Genomic DNA, 11,977 nt, shown 5'->3' on the forward strand with positions numbered 1-11,977 from the left:
AACGTTTGCGCCGGAACACACCTCCTTTTTTGCGCTGAACCGCCCAGGGAGCGCAAGTTCATTCCCTAGATTAGCGACGTGCTTCTGTGGAGGGAAAAGCGCGCTTTGCGCGGGTGCAAAATAGGAATGATACATGCGTCGATGTACAAAGTCAATTGCGCTGGGTGCAAGATAGGGCCCAATGTGTCTTAGAAGCCTATGAAGGAGTGATCCAGCTCTCAGATTTAATCAAAAATATCTTAATTTGTGTTCCGAAGATGAACGAATGTCTTACGGGGTTGGAACAACATGAGGGTGAGTAATTACTGACAGAATTTTCATTTTTGGGTGAACTAACCCTTTAAAGCTGCAGTCCGTAGTTTTTCCTCTTTGTCGCAATCTCTGTTCGAAATCTGCAATTGCAGTTATTCCCGGAATTATCAACTTTACGTGGGTTGTGCCTCGGCACGGCACAGCGCGGATGAATCCAATGTTTTGAGGAGAATGTGCGGCCGTCAGTCGCCGCGCCGGTGTGGATACTGTCATTCGGAATCACAGATTCCACTTTTTGGAAGTATGACCAACATAAGGATTTTTACTGGAAAATGTAATCTGAAAAAGTCATTAACATCCACTTTTGTCCTGACCAACTAAGGGGGAAAAAGCATTGCAGTAAATCGCGCTGATTAAATCAAACGATCGCTTATCATATCACGTCAAACCGTGCAAATTATACTTTGTTAATGTTAACAACATCAGCATTGCGTGACTACATTAAATGCCCTTCAGATATTATCCTTGTTTTCGCATGAGCCCGGTTGCAGTCTCTTTTTTTCTGTAGCAACTCCGAAGTCCGAAGTCTTTTGCATTTTACTACGGGTGAATCTACAGTTGTCACTGGTGATTGACGTTTGAACCTTTCTGGATCCGCAATCAAATTGATAAGTTTAATTATATCTTATTTTTTTTCTGTTAGCATAGATACATGGGGTAAGTTGTCACAATGAAACCTGCTATTAAACATACTATTATAGGTTTTCCAGCTACATTTAAACAGTGAAACATTTATGAAACACTACACAATTCATGAAACAACAAAAAGGGTAACATTAGGGGTGTGATGACGATACACTCTACTAGACGAGACAATACATGATACTGGGTTCATGAGAACGAAAGGAGATGATTTTGACACTATTTTTAAGAAATCTTCCATGATGAAATATATGACTAGAAAAATAGTATTTTATTCGACTGAAAATCAAGCAAAACAACGCAGATGCATTTTGAAACTAGGGCTGTCACTAGCGATTATTTCAGTTATCGGTCGATTATTTTATGGTAAAAGAACAGAACTGTGAAATTAACAATAGCATTTAAAATGACTTAAATACATATGTAATAAAGAGGCAATAATAATTGGTTCAAATAAAGTATCAAAAGCAAGTAATCATATGGTTTTATTGAACATCCCATCTAACCCAACAAGTTGCACGAGATCTGGTCATGCCCTAGATAACATATAAAAACACTGGTCTTTTGACTAAAAAGCTCTTAGTTGCCGAGCCCTTGTTACAATGTCCCTGTGTTTCATCCGTTCCTTGCTAACAGAGACCAGACTGGCTGCATGATTTCAATTTGACACAGCAACAGTGTGATTGCACTGAGCCGAGCCTCATTTCTGAGGCAGGAAGACAATGGCAAATCTATCTCGCATCGGTTGCAGTTTCCTCTCACAAGCATGCAAAGCAATATCTCCAAATTACAGCCTCTAGAATTCGACAGGCTAAAGTCCAAGGACACGACTATAGAGCGTTCTGTTCCCCAGGAAACAAAACAGGCTGGACGGCCCTCTCGCACTTCTGCCTCGTCTCTGCAATAAATCACCTGCCATCTCATGCATGTGTAGTGATCTTAAACACCCCTCCCTCCAAACAATGATGATCTGTGATCGCTCGGTGTGGCTAGAAAAATAAGTTGGATCAATATAGAAGATGCAGAGACATTCTCAACTGGTTTCGCTTCAGGGCCATGATTTTACATTAGACATCAAGAGGCATCAAGAGCCAAGAAAACAATATATACAGTATATATACAGTATATATATATATATATATATATATATATATATATATATATATATAAATAATATTTTTTCCATCCATTGCCTCTTGATATGGGTTGTATCCAGTTCTGAACATATTATTTGTCTCGTATGACCAACAAAATGCAGAATTCATGTTTATATATATATTAGCAAAACAATATACTAATTAGTATTTATATTTACCAACAACCAATAACATATTTTCTTTGGAAAAAGTGTCATATAAAAAAATATATATATATATATATATATGTTTTTTTTGTTTTTGTTTTTTTGACAAAAAATTATATGAATATAATTAATAATAATATTTTAATAAAATATTAATAATAATTATTTAGTAATATAATTAATACATATCATTATATATATTATACAATGAATATAATTAATAATATATATTAATATATAATAATATATATATATTCATTGTATAATTTAATTGATAATATATATTAATTCCAAATAATATGCATATTACTAATTTGCCAATAATATATTGCTATATTAAAACAATGTTAATATATATTTAGTGATATTACTAGGTTGGTCAATAGTACATAAATACTATTTAGTATATTTTCACTATTTGTATTCATATAGAGTGCTATTTATACATATACAGTATATATATATATATACACAGTATATTCATATATATTATCATTTGCATTTACAATTGTATTTAGACCTGCAAGCCATTTTGCGAACCACCACTTGAGAACCACTGATGTAGGAAACAAAAAGGCAGCTAGACACCACCTGCTTACTGCTTCTTACACATACGTACACTTGCAGAGGAAAACTAAATGTGATCAAGATATGCTTCATGTGTAGTTCACAGATCCATTAGTCTTGTTCTAACGTTCCTGACCTTAAAAGCAAATGTTAAGTCCTGTATAATTGCTAGCGCAAATGTCTGTATAGAAAAGTATCTTGTCATCCTATTACTGCTAACGATTGCCGCATTGACCTGCCTTAGAGGAAGTCTGAGAGCTCTTCCTACGTTCTAGACCGCCATCTATCTATATCTCACAGATCAGAAGGTCACACGCTCTCAAACGGATAGTACCTGAGCTTGACCACGGCTACAAACGAGAAATATCTGTTCAAATCTAACTGGCCTTTACTATCTTGTCAGATAAAGTGCTTAGAAAAGCACTCTTCATTAAAATGCTGTCATTTTCAGTTTAGGGTATCAAGTTCATTAGTGGAAAAACAACATTGTTCTTTGTTAGAGGAAGGAGAAATGCCAGGGATTGTTTTCATCTTGTCAAGAGCAATATTCTGAAAAATATGAAAGCTACTTTTGCTGCAACCTCTAGTTAAGGAATAGTTTCCCCATTAAAAATAAAATGTCTGACATCATCAAACCTAGAAACCTAGCATGAATGCAGGAGTGAATGAGATTTGATTTTAGTTGGAGACACTTAATATTATTCAACAATATTATTGATCTGACTGTACTGACGCTGTTGACTGAGAACTGAACTGAGCTGGATGACGACATAACTGCTTTTTAGATGAAATCAACTGATTTAATAATTGATCATCTTTTCAACGGAACTGAATCCACACTGAACTGACTTAAGCTGAACAACAGACAAAATTAAGAATTTCCCTGTTATCACTGTAAAGCTGCTTTGAAACAATCTTTGTTGTATAAAGCGCTATGTAAGTAAAGGTGACTTGACTTCAATAACAGCTTCCATTTTGGTATTTTCCTCAAAATATGGCTTCAGAAGATTTCAAATCTCATAAGTCATATGAACTGTTTTATAGGGTACTCTGTTGCACTGTAAATGAAAAACAAAAATACTATTCCAGCCTTTCAACATCAAAATTTCCCATTTAATTAATTGTGTTGCTGTTCTAATTTTTTTGTGAAATTTATTAGCAATTTCTGAGTGAAAACTGTTTCAAAGTAAATGCATGGAAATTAGCAGCCAGGACATTGTACAAAAGATCTTCTTTTGAGTTCATACAGGTTTTTAATTGACATGATGGTGAGGAAATAATGAAGTTTCAGAATTTGCATTTGAGTCAAAAATTTCTTTAATAATTGGATTAATCAGAATCAGAATCAGAAAGAGCTTTATTGCTTGCACACACAAGGGATTTTTCTTGGGCCTTGTTTGATAACAAATTCTCTCGGTGGCGCTGCAGAAAATGATCTGAAATGCCAATATGTGGGTGAAAGCGAGCGTCTGTTTCTGTAATGCACTGTGATCTGTCATCAGACTGTCAAATGATGCTCTGAGATGCGAGACAGATTGCGATGCTGTGACCTTTGTTTGCGTGACCCGGGGAGCATAACCAATTTAAGTTGCCCAGCAGATACATTGACTTTAACAGAGCAGCGCCACGTTTCGCAGTGAAACAAACCAGAAAAAAAAAAATCCGCAGCTGCCCTTTGGTCTGTCTGTCAGCAATTCCCACAAATAACACGGCACAATAAAATCATCGCCCAACAGGCCCACAGGCGTTTTCAAAGGCTGCTGACGGCGATCTATAAAGCACAGTAATGGGTCACTTGTCATGGGGCGTGAAAGGGAAGATCTACGGCGGCTCTCCAGTCGCTCTCCTGGGAGCGCAATTAATCAAGGGCGAATAGTATCAGCATGCAACAAAAGCCGTAAGGTTATTACAGCCGCTGTTCTGCTGGATGAAATGCGATGATAGCGCTAATTGCAAAAAACAGCTGACCGCACACGAGACACGGAAAGCAAGATGAAGGGCAGATGAAAAGGATGGAGACAAAAGGAGGGGATGTAAAAGGAGGAGAAGTTGTGCAGAGAGTTGGTGAAGTCAGGGCCCGGCCCGGCTGACAAGATAAGCAGGGGTGTTCGCTTTCATTTCTGCCGCTCTGCTCTTGTTTTACGGCATGGTTCATTTTCATTTTGACACTTAGGATTTCATTACAGGCTATAAGCGAATAAGCTATGGGTCTTGATTACTAACACTCTGGCTGCATCCGGAATCACATTCTCTCTTGAGTAGGTACTTATTTTGAATAAGTGATTACTTCACGACCGCTAAAAAAGAATGTTCTATATAGAATGAATGTGTACATGTAATCTGGACGTACATTCGCCATGTTGTCATTATCATGTGACATACCAGTGTCATTTGTGTCGCTTCACTGCCATTCATAAATCCTCTCCCGTGGCCTCATGGGAAAGTAAAGTGTCCATCATATGAACACTTCAGAATCTCGCCGGAAGTAGCAGGACATCCGGGTACTTTTCACCGACTCGTTTATGAGTGCTGTGAATTCGGACATACTTCTTTTGTCACATACTGTTTTTCGCCTACTACATAGTAAGAAGTTTGCCATTTCAGATCTCAGTGAACCCATGACCCATGGTCTTTACCTGATGTTGGATCAGTTTTATAAAGTTGTAAACATTTGTACTGACACATTTGTATAGTAAAACAGGAAGAGCAGTAGTTAATTGTCACTTATTGGACTGACTAGCCTAAATGCAAAAAGAAGCCCTAGAAATTAATAAAAGAACACATACCGTATTATACAGACACTTCATATTTAATGGTATTTAATGATTTTTATATTGCATTTAATAGATTAAAGGGAAATGTTTTCCAGAAACACTTTTTGTTATGCTGGTTGAAACTCTCTTCACGTCCTGAGAGAAATCAATAATAGAAGTGGTTTAAATATAAAAAATGTGCATATATCTTCTTTGGAAGACTCAGGACCAAAAAATTTTTATTCAATCATTGCATTCAGACAGAATGTCTTACCCGCCTGTCAACCTATGTATTTAGCAACCTGCTCATCATCAGTATGTTCCATTATGAGGCTTTGCAGAGTTGTAGACAGACAGTCACCGAGTGCCGAAAACAAACAACAGCCCCTTTTTACAGTTCCTTCTGAACCAAAACTACGAGCTTGTGCTGCGCTCATGCCATGTCGTAATTATGGCATTAAAGAGATGGCATCCCGTGACGTTTAACTCTGAGCTGTTGCATTTCAATGGCAACACTATAAACGCCAAAATGAATCTGCTGATAATTCAGAGCTCTTCAAGTTGTTTATGTTCATTATTATTGTAATGTTATGTGCTTTGAGATATGAGGTAGTTGTTTGCGCCCTGCTGTACACGTTCATGTTTTGGAGGAGGAGTGGCTTTGGAGGAGGAGGATAGCTAGCTTGCTATTGCTAGCCTCTCCGAAATTGCCTACCCTACCTTTAACCTTTCAAGAAAACATTTGTAACATCTGTAATTGAGGGCCAAGAAAACATTTGTAACACAACATACATTGTGTTTTTATGTATGTTTGGGCTGGGTTTTCGTTGCATTTACGCTGTTTTGACCAGCAGGTGTCACTAGCATGTGGTGTTTCAAGGGCTTTGAAAGTGAATCAAAGCAAAGCAAATTGATTCAGAGTATTAAAAAGCTTTGTTTCTCCAATCACTACTGAAACCAAAGGTAGCTGCTTACTTGCCTAATCAGTGATTTAACAGAGTGTAGTTTATTCGATGACACCTCTAAAAAGGACTTTGGACCCCACTGACTTTCATTGTATGATTAGATTATATTCTTTTGTGTTCTGCGTAAGAAGAAAACCATGAGGGTGAGTAAATGATGTAAACTTTCATTTTTGAGTGAAAATTGTCATTCCTTTAAGTGGGAGTCGTGGGTGTGTCATCTAAAGAATCATGTGGAAGCGAAGTCATTTGGGAAATGTTGGCTGCGTCTGAAAGCTTAGGCATAATGACTTGTTGCCTCGCTACCCTATCAGGCAATGACTCTGCAGGAGGTACCTCACAAAACTGATACAGCATAACGGTTTAATGATCTACAACAAATTAGAAAGAGCTTTGGTGATAACAAAGCAAATACTTAATAACTTCAATAGTAAGTTCTTGCTGGAAATGAAAAAGTTGGTCACACAAACTGACCACTTTCAGGCTCCATATTTATTTTTTCGCTCAACTATCATGGAATCGAGCACGCAGGGTTGTGGGAGACCATAGGCAGTGCATGATACATCTCTGCTGCCTTCAAAAATGAATCAGATGAAAGTATCTCAGGATGTTAAGACAGAATGTGGCACCAACATTGGATTCGGACGTGCCTCGTTGCCTTCTCTGTATCCGGCCTGCAGAGACAGCATTTTGCAGCTTTCAGACACAGCCGCTGCTGTACTATTTAAACCTGTTCGCATTTTGTGCAAAAGGCATGCCAGAAAACACTACTTATTTAGCCAGTTCATGAGGAACGTTCATGACAAAACTTAATTTCTCATCGTTCTCTGACGGCAGCATATGAATAATAAAATACACCGATAAATGCAACCTTTGCTGTTCACTTTGTTGCAATAGCAGTAAAAAGCTTTCTAAAAGCCTTTCTTTGTCAGGATGTGAAAAGAGCTTAAGTTTATATGAAAGTGCTTAACTGTGTCCATTTACTTCCAAACAATATCACTTAAATGAACCAAATCACTTGTGAATCATCCGATGCATCAAATTCACACATCAGAATTACGACTTCAGAACTCGAAAATTCTCAGAAGGCTTTGAATTCTGATGATCTATAGAACAAATGTAATTGAGCTTTAGACAACCAAGTGAATATTTAATAACCGCAATGCAAGCTGAAAAAATGGCATTCATAAATGAATTTACTTTCAACCGCTCCGTCAGATGCCATTTTTATTCTTTGAACCAACCACTGAACTGTACAGATTCATGGAATCATTGTTAGTGAAGTAGACACACACACACACACATCCCACTCACACACACACACACACACACACACACACATATATATATACTGTATATATATATTAGGGCTGGGAAAAGATTAATCGCGATTAATCGCATCCAAAATAAAAGTTTGTGTCTACGTGATAGGTGTGTGTACTGTGTATAATTATTTTGTATATATATAAATACACACTTGCATGTATATATTTAAGAAATATTTGTTATTTATATATAAAATATTTAAATGTATATATAATATAAATTATATATAAATATATACAGTATATACATGCAAATATTTCTTAAATATATACATGCATATGTGTGTGTATTTATATATACAAAATAATTATACGCAGTACACACACATATATCATGTAGACACAAACTTTTATTTTGGATGCGATTAATCGCGATTAATCTTTTCCCAGCCCTAATATATATATATGTGTGTGTGTGTGTGTGTGTGTGTGTGTGTGTGTGTGTGTGTGTGTGTGTGTGTGTGTGTGTGTGTGTAATAATGATTTTAAAAAACACTAGATGGAGCAATTTCAGTAAATATGAATATAAACAATTGCTGTGTTTTAAATGAGATGTATTCTGAAGGGTACTTCGGAGTGAGAACAATCATTGATGGCCAGCATATTGAAGTGCTTAAAACTGACCACTTCAATGGGAACCTTCAGAATTAAGGATTTCGAAGGGAACTACTGATGGACACTTCGCTCCCATGATTCTTTGAGCAGGCAAGCAGCGTACACAACTGTGCAACCACTGCGCCTCCAAGATGACGCAGAAGTGCGTTCCAAGGAACAGTTTTTTTTTTTGTTTTTTTTTTGGTCCTCTATACACCTTTCTTCCCTTCGAAGCATTTTACTTTAGTAGTGTGACATACTTCTGGGGAAAACCCCATAACCCATGCAGTCACAGTACCTTACACATTTGTGGATACGTACACTGAAAGTGCACAAACTGTCAAATAAAGTGCAACCAAAAAAAGTGTAGGGAGGGACTTAATTTTGGGATTGGATTGGATTGGAAGTTAAGGAACGTCAGCCAAACATGGATTGTTTCCTACAGTCCTGCCTGATAATGATAAGGCAGCATTTTGAAGATTTCGAACACAGTCATTGCATTTTTTTTGCAAAGGTGCACCTGTACTGTGGCCTGCAGCACAGATGCTGACTGACTATAATAATCCTTGTTCAGTAATTATAGGTTATGTGACATTGATCTGCAACCCCAACAACAATCAGCAATGATTCAGATCCAAACAAGCCATTTAACTCTCAAACACACCAGCACAGAAGATTTGGCATCGGATCGGCTGGGTGTTCCTCATGTGTTCCACCATATGTCCAACTTTAGTGGTCACCATCATCTCTCTATTATTAACTACCCAATCCATCGACATCATATATCATCATCAGCTCTGGTATTCTCACTACCATTATCATCTTCATATCATATCACCAGCTCAATGTCATTTATTAATCAAAATTCCACACAGTTATGAAATAAATACATAGTAAATCTGCATCACTACACTTTAAATCAGGAATAGGTAGAATAGCTGTCAATTATGTTCATATATGTGTGTGTGTGTGTGTGTGTGTGTGTGTGTGTGTGTGTGTGTGTGTGTGTGTGTGTGTGTGTGTGTGTGTGTGTGTGTGTGTGTGTGTGTGTGTGTGGTTGTATTGTTTTTGTTGTTTTTGTTATTTTTTTTAATTTGGAACTAAAATTATAACAATATATTAAAATTAAATAAATCATCAATTATGATAAAATCTCATACCATTTCCAACATCCTTTATGCTCCGTCAGTAACTCAGATATACACCGCATTTTTCTTATTTCAAAGCTAATTTCTAATAATAATCTAGGACTTACCTGTCGTTGAGCCGTCAATAAAAGTGAAGGGATAATAACGGTCTCATTTGCTTTTCATTGTCAGAAGTAAAACCCCAGCAGTGCCAAAGACTGATAATTTCCCTTTGCGCAAAAACGATCCCGAGGAAAGCATCACCTACAGATTCAAACAAGAATGCAAATCAAATTAAAACGATTCCTGCGCCAGTTCAGAAAGTCTCAAATGAGTCCTTCAAACTCCCACTCTCCAAAGTTCCTTCAGATGCGTCTGAACTTTGCGCGCTGGAACGGGTCTGAAAAAGCATGGATGATGAGATATTTAGTTGCAGTTATTGTAACGAAGGGTTCAAATATCCATTCTAGGTTTCTCATGTGGTTGTGAAGTCAGGGCTTTGGGCTGCTGCAGTCATGCGTTCAGGATGGCTGCTCGCTGTGTTGTGTGGAGAGGGATGGTGAGGTGCTCGACTCGCCTCTCAAGTGTTCAGCACTTCAAGCATCCGGAGGAACCCATGGGAGAGGGTTCTGTGCGCGCCCGGCGCTGTGGAGAAATGGCGCCCCCTGGTGGCTACTGACTCGTTACACGTGATAAATGAATGTCATTGCTATTAGATTGCAAAATATCAGACCCATTGACATCTGGAAGCCAATTTCCGCCACATATGACACTTTTATGTCAGCATTATGACTTTTTATGTCATAATTTCGGCTTTTTAATTAAAATTATGATTTTTTTGAAGTCATCATTTTGACATCTCATACATTTGACTTAGTATGTCAATTTTGACTTAAAAAAGATATTTCTTAAAGATATCGAACTTTTGAGATAAAAAGTAGTAATTATGACATACTAAGTCATCATTATGAGCTCAAAAAGTCGAAATTATGACATACTAAATCATAACTATGAGATAAAAAAATCGGAATTGACATACTAAGTCATAATTTTTACTTTTATATCATAATTATGACTTTTTGTCATAATTTACTTTGTATGTATAATTATTACTTTTATGTAACAATTTCCACATTTTTTTAATGATTATGACTTTTTAATGCATAATTTTTACTTTTTAATGTCATTATTATGATTTAAGTCATAAGTTAGATTTCTCATCTCATAAATATGACTTAGTATGTCCTAGTTTCGACTTTTTATGTCTTTATGTGGCGGAAATGTGCTTCCATATATTTGCTTACAGGCATAACTTTTCATAATAATACTTATGATAAATATTTAATATTAACATATTTTATAACAACTTGTTTGCTATTATCTTAGAGCTACAGTTTTGTCTAACTCAAAATAAATATTATCATTGAAAATTTAAAAAAAAAACAAGCATATTCATTTTTTAAAACTCTAGCATAATTTGTTTGCAGATGTAACTTTATTTGAGATTTTTTATATGCATAGAAGTTAAGTTTGTTTACAATTCAAAATACTTTTGGAATCAAAAGTAGGGGAATAAAGATCAAAACACATGTTAATGAACCCCAAATTGCACAGAACTTTGATCACTAATCACTTATTTAATTTGTTCAGTCAATTCCAACATGATTTCCTCTGAGAAGCGAGTTTGATATTGCATGAATGATTCTGCTTTGCAAAGATGGCCGCACTTTTCTCAGCTGCCTCACAAAATGAAATGTGCATCTTTTCACGTTCATGTTTTTGCTCAGAATATGGCCTCTACTGTTATTCTCTATTAGGTCTCACTCATAAAATGGTTCCATATGGTAATTCCAGTACTATTATGACTTCATCAGATTGCTCTGGCTTCCCACTTCCATAAGAAGCAGATGGGAAGAATAATCAATGAGGTCAGTGATTGCTTTGGCTCAGGGATGATGCACAGTACATTAGTGTTCACCTTTAATGGCCATAGACACTCTACTAGCATCATAAACAAAACCCTCCCGCTGATGGCTCGTGCCCTGCACAAACCGATCAATGCTTTTTGCTGTTGTTGTTGCCTTTTGTACGGTTGGTCCATTTTAAGAACTTTTACAAATATAAATTTTTAAAACAGATAAATAAATCAATATATCAGGTCATCTAATGACCCAAATGCAACATGAAGTCAGTATCAAATAGGTTATTCTCACAAAAACATGAAAATGAAAAGACAAAATATATATTCTGCATAAAAGAAATAAAGCCTATTTATGACCATGAAGATTTTTGACACTATTTTCATCACAACACGTTGACATTACCGTAATGAGTCTATTTGCAATTTCCATTATTCTTAAAGGTGATTCCTTATTGGAATACAACAGATTTT

General features: G+C 36.4%; 1 protein-coding gene across 1 annotated transcript in view; it reads right to left on the reverse strand.

The window, feature by feature from the left end:
• The window catches only part of tafa3a (TAFA chemokine like family member 3a), a 123,765-nt gene extending 113,603 nt beyond the window's left edge, over nt 1-10,162 (reverse strand). Inside the window, exon 1 of the mRNA XM_082189661.1 lies at nt 9,714-10,162. The gene's annotated coding sequence lies outside the window, so the exon portion shown is untranslated. The remainder of the gene's footprint in view (nt 1-9,713) is intronic.
• Between the last annotated feature and the right edge of the window lie 1,815 nt (nt 10,163-11,977).

The sequence above is a fragment of the Leuciscus leuciscus genome (genome assembly GCF_965113295.1).
Source record: "Leuciscus leuciscus genome assembly, chromosome: 14".
NCBI lineage: Eukaryota > Metazoa > Chordata > Actinopteri > Cypriniformes > Leuciscidae > Leuciscus > Leuciscus leuciscus.